Raw genomic sequence first — 6246 nt, 5'->3', positions numbered from 1 at the left:
AAGAAAGAATGAGGACCAGAAATCAATGAAATAAGACAGATAAATGGCAGAGAAAATCAATGAAACCAAAAGCTGATAATTCACAAAGATCAATAAAATTACAAACCTCTAGGCAGAATTATCAGGAAAAAAAGACACAAATTACTGACATCAGAAATGAGAGTGGGGGCCCTGCTACAGATTATATAGACACTAAAAGGATAAATAAATTTTTTTACAAGATTGAATTATTTAATCTTCTAAAGCTTCTGCCTTGAGTAATTGCTTTCCCACATTCCTTATGTTTCTAGATACCTTTCTTACTATAAGGGACTATTATAAACAGGTCTTAGGGTAACCCAGTGGCATCATCTATAATAATACAAGCATAATATGCTAATTACACCGAACAGCTGAATGACCTTCCAGACATTATTCCGACATCCTTCCGGATTAAGCTGCGGTGGCGGGGGCCAAGGAAGAGGCAGTTAGGGGCGATCAGGAAGGCAGGCAGAGTGGTTAGGGACAATCAGGCAAGCAGGTGAGTGGTTAGGGATGATCAGGCAGGCAGGCAGAGTGGTTAGGGGTGATCAGGCAGGCAGGTAAATGGTTAGGGGTGATGAGGCAAGCATGCAGAGTGGTTTGGGGTGATCAGGCAGGCAGGCAGGTGAGCGGTTAGGAGCTAGCACTTTTGGATTGTGAGAGGGATGTCCGACTGCCAGTTTAGGCCCATTCCCACAGAGATCCCTGTGGGATCTGTCCTAAACCAGCACTCAGACATCCCTGAGGGGTCTCGGATTGAGAGAGGATGCAGGCCAGGCTGAGGGGACCCCCCACCCCTGTGCATAAATTTTCTGCACCAGGCCTCTAGTCTATATATATAAAAGCTCAGTGACTCAATGGCAGAATGACCAGAATGACCAGTCGACCAGTTGCTGTGATGTGCACTTACAACCAGGGGGCAGATACTCAGTGCGCACCCACAGTGAGAGCAGCTGCTCAGAGGGCGGGTCCACAGTCACTTGGCTGACTGGGATGAGCAGCGCTCCCATAGCGGGCCAATCCCCATAGGCCACGCCCCAACTAGTGCATGAATCCGTGCATCAGGCTTCTAGTTTTATAATCTTCCTCCAGATTGACATCGGCTCATTAATCAGCTGTCTTAGGACATGATCATTTGAAAACATGTTCTGTTGAAGTGGCTGATTTAGCTAACTGTAAACTTGCTATGTCTGGCTGGGCTGGTGAGGGACTTGATGCTGAGCAGTCACCATCACTACACTTTAGTCATTTCTTGAGGGAATCAACTGTTGCTTCTGACTGGTAGTGCCATGCTACATTCCTCTGGTGCGTGTGCCTCTCTGACCCATGCTTTGGCAGATCATATCTGGCTTTCATCTCTCAACCTCAGATAGCCTCTGCCCACCAATCCCTGTTCCCTAATAGTGTCGTCTGGGAATGAAGTTTATAAACTTAAGTGGCTTTATCCATGGTAGCCAAACTTCTTTCTTACCTTTTGGGTTCTCAGGACTTCACAGGTTACCAAAGACTTGAGGGAGTGCTTCTGTATTGATGATGGGTTGCACCATTTCCCCCCTCCCCTTCTCCCCACAACCTCAGGAAAATCAGAAATCTCTGGGGCTTGGGGAAACCCAACTGGATAAGTGAATTTTAGTTTTTATTTTCTTCAGACTCCAAGGCACTTTACAAGTGATTGCCTTGGGAGGTGAGGTGAAGGGGTAATTTTAATGAAAACTCTGCTTTCCTGAAATTCACTCAACAAATATTTATTGAGCATATACTTCAATGTCAGGAACCATTCTAGGCTCTTACAACACATCAGTGCATAACATAAAAATTTGTGGAGCTTACATTCTGGAAAGTTTCTCCTGTTGCATTTCTAGTCTCTTTATATAGACCAGGGGTCCTCAAACTTTTTAAACCGTTGGAGGGCCAGACTATAGTTAAAAAAAAAACTATGAACCAATTCCTATGCACACTGCACATATCTTATTTTGAAGTAAAAAAACAAAACGGGAACAAATACAGTATTTGTATTTGCATGTGGCCTGCGGGCTGTAGTTTGAGGACCCCTGATATAGACTGTGTGTGTGTGTGTGCGTGTGTGTGTGTGTGTTGGCATTATGATGTTACATTGCTGGTTGTACTGATATGGCTTCTCTGAGTCAATCCTAATGGAGAAGGGATTGGTTCTAAACCTCAGTTTGGAGAACTTATTTATTGTTTTACTAGGGGTCTGATGCACGAAATTCATGCATGGGGGTAGGTCCCTCAGCCCGACCTGCACCCTCTCCAATCCAGGAGTTTCTGTCTATCTTTGCAGTCATATGAACAAATTGTCTGAGACCCCAACCCAGTTTGGTTTGGTGCTCACAGAATAATAGAGGTCTTTTTTCTTTCTTTGCTCCATTGGTGGAGATTTCCTAGAAGTTGCCGGGTATCTTAATTTTTCCTCGACACTCTGACTTTACTTATGTCTCTCACCTTTGCTTTCCCTCCATCCCCCACCTGCAACAGTAACTTGCTCCAGGCTCACTTTGCTCTAGTGCAGTGATGGCGAACCTTTTGAGCTCGGCGTGTCAGCATTTTGAAAAACCCTAACTTAATTCTGGTGCCGTGTCACATATAGAAATTTTTTGATATTTGCAACCATAGTAAAACAAAGACTTATATTTTTGATATTTATTTTATATATTTAAATGCCATTTAACAAAGAAACCCAAAAAATGAGTTCGTGTGTCATCTCTGACACGCGTGTCATAGGTTCGCCATCACTGCTCTAGTGTCTAGGACAGCCGTTCTCAACCTGTGGGTCGTGACCCCTTTGGCAATCAAACGACCCTTTCACAGGGGTCGCCTAAGACCATCCTGCATATCAGATATTTAAATTACCATTCATAACAGTAGCAACATTACAGTTATGAAGTAGCAACGAAAATAATTTTATGGTTGGGTCACAACATGAGAAACTGTATTTAAAGGGCCAGAAGGTTGAGAACCACTGGTCTAAGATATCTGGCAATGTGTCTGCCACCAGAACTACAATTCCCAGCATTCCCTGTGTTCTCCACACACTGGGCTTCCAGCTTCCAGTCCTGGAGCTGACACCAGAACTACAATTCCCAGAATTCCTGGTGCTTCCGGCCCTCTTGGTGTTTGCTTCAGGTCCAGGGGCTGTAGAAACAAAAAGGACTGGGAACTTCAGCCTCCCCCAGGCTGGGCTGACAGTACCGGATCCTCCAGTGGTGTCCCCGGGACCTCGGCTGCTCGGTGCTGGTGCACGTAGGCCTGGAGTGTCCGAGGGGGTGGGAACGCCCTCTGCGTTGCCATGGAGATGCGGTGGGTGTCCCGCCCCACCCCCGACTGCTCTGCGCCTGCGCATGTGCTCACTGCCCACAGGCCCACCATCTTTGATGGGCTAATTTGCATACTCACTCCTGATTGGATGTGGGCATTGCTGAGGGATGGTCAATTTACATATTTGTCTATTATTAGTATAGATGGTCCCAGCTCTAGGCTGTAGTGACCAATTTATGGAAACAGGAAGGATTACTTGACACCCTATATTACCATGTTACATATAAGGATATGGGGGCCCAGAGAACAAATATATCCCACTATCTTCTGAAATATGTCCCCCTTCCTCACCCCTACAAACTCTGGGCTGAGAACTGAGGTGGCTTGTAGTAGATAAAGGGCAGGCTGCTATATTCTCCTAGGTCTACAGAATGGAAAAAACGCTACGTGTTTTTAAGTGTGTGTCAATACATGCATGTAGTAAGCACCTGAAACCATACTTTGTTTCAGTTTGGCTTTAGCTTTTACTGCTAAGTGCTTTATTCTTTGCATGTTTCCCAATTCAAAAATTCAAGATAAAATATTCAATTTTTGAAATTCCTCTTTTCCTACCACCAGATAATAGGGTGTTGCTTCATTGGGTATCTATAGGATGGTTCCCTCATCCAATCAGCTGTGGCCATGAGAGGAAAAGGTGGGACCCAGCCCAAATGGGGCTACTTCTTCATACTGGGGCTATGGGATGCCTCTTCCATTTTGAAGGGACTCTGAACTGACAGGGACCATGAAAACAAGTGGTCAAAATTACTAGGAGCACCCAACCTATATTTCTCAATATGAAGTTTTGATATCCTATGTTTAAAAGGAAAAAATCCTAGCTTTTTCTTCATAGAAAGAAGTTGGAGAAGATTGAGTCCCAGCTCAGAACTAAATCAAGCTCTTATAAATGGTAAACTCAAGGTTTCAGAAGGTCATTGTGTGGTTGGTAAGAGGTATATGGGTCAGGAGATTCTCATTTGCTAAGCATAAAAACATGAAATACTAACTATGCAAATTCCTTCATAAATTTTGTAGAAGGTAGAAAAAATTTTGTGGTTTTAGTCTGTATATATGTGAGTCTGTGCGCATGCCTGTAGGACCTGCGGGAGGTGCAGCTTGACTAGTTTATTTTGTGCTACTGCTGAGGATGAGGGGTAGAGTGGCCCTCCAGGATGCCTCAGGAAACTTGGAAAAGAAAACGGTCGGTGGTTTTAGAGCCACTCCCTCCTGATTGCATCTAATGAGGGAATATTGTGAGGATTCAGTGTGTTTTAAGCACTGGTGCAATCTATACCAGTTAAGGCCCTAGAATCTTGGATTCAGAGTTTTCAGCCCAAAAGTTATATATGGCCCTCAGAAGGTTTTGTTTGGTCAGCCTGGTATTTTCCTGTTGTGGTCGCTGTTGCTTTTAATTACCCACTGAAAAATCAGGCCATTTCAACCTCTACCCCCACCCAACCCCATTTCACATTTCAAGCTACTTTGGGAAATTCTGGCCCTTCAAGACTTGTGTTCTTTCATGGTGCCAGTCAGCTGAGTTGAGCACGGCTGTGCTTCTAGACCAGCCATGGCAAGTGCCTATTGATTTGTTCAGTCAGATTCCACCAGCTTTGCTCCAATGGTACTTCTCTGGCTGTATAGGCATTTAGGTTTGTGACTCCAGATTTACAGATGAGCTGAGAGTAGGCCTAAAGCACAAAGTCCTCTGGAGACGGCAAGCAAGGGATAATCATGCTGCTCCTCATTCAAATTTTGGCTCTTCAGTCTAGCTGAATGACAGCTGAAAAGTTACCTCACTGTTCTAAGTTTCAGATTCTCATCTGCAAATGCTCCCTTATAGGGTTAGTGGGGTGATGAAATGAAATTAACTTTAGTTTATTATGGAGCCTGGCACTTAATAAGTCCTCTATGAATTGATATTAGCTATTTTTATTGATATCTTCAACATTAGTATTAATGTACCTGAGACAGAAGGGTAGCAGGGAATTTAAGTATACATATATAACATTTCAAGGTAAGAGTTTATTTTATTCCTTTAGCAATTCTTCAAAATATTTTATACCCCCTTGCCCCAGTTATTCCCCACCCCATATCTTTAATCCTGTTGATATGAGGGCCTATTTTTATTTTCAAGTTTGATTACCTTTTCATGTATAATTCTTTTATTTCATTTTCTGTATTTTAATATTCCACCCATTATTCAAGCCTATTTTTTCAGACTTTATTAATATATATACCTAAAATATTATAAAATTTTAGAGATAAGACTAGTTGTGTTACATATATGTGAGGGTAAAAACCTTTTAGTAAAATGACTTTTATAATTTTAAATTGAATTCATTATTTTGTCCTACTGTCTCTACTGTCACCCCCCCTCCCCCCAGTATTCCTATAGAACACCGTAATAATAAGCAAAAAAAGTAGTTTGTTTAATTCCTTTTTTCTTATCTAGAAAAATTAAAGTATAATTTAATGTTTCTAATAATTTGTTAGAAATTTACTTTATTAAAGCTTAATAACTGCTATAAACCTAAAACATCCTATACTAATAAAAGACAAACATGCAAATTGACCATACTTTTGCTATGCCTTAAGCCACGCCCACCAGCCAATCAGAGCGACTATATGCAAATTAACCCAACCAAGATGGTGGCTGGAAGCCATGGAGCTGGAGTGAGCAGGAGGCTTGCTTGCTCCAGTGATGGAGGAAGCCAAGGTTCCCTGCCTGCCGTGGCCCGGCTTTGAGCTCCACTGAAAGCAACAAAGTTTCAATTATAGAAGGTAAACAAACCCCAGATACCAGCTTTCAGCCAGCCGTGGCCACGGAGCTGGAGTGAGCAGGAGTGGGTTGCCCCTGGTGATGGAGGAAGCCAAGCTTTCCGCAGGCCTCCACTAAAGGCAACAAAGTTT

Source organism: Myotis myotis, unplaced genomic scaffold (assembly GCF_014108235.1).
Source record: "Myotis myotis isolate mMyoMyo1 unplaced genomic scaffold, mMyoMyo1.p scaffold_m19_p_7, whole genome shotgun sequence".
Classification (NCBI taxonomy): domain Eukaryota; kingdom Metazoa; phylum Chordata; class Mammalia; order Chiroptera; family Vespertilionidae; genus Myotis; species Myotis myotis.
This window is presented reverse-complemented; position numbering follows the sequence as displayed.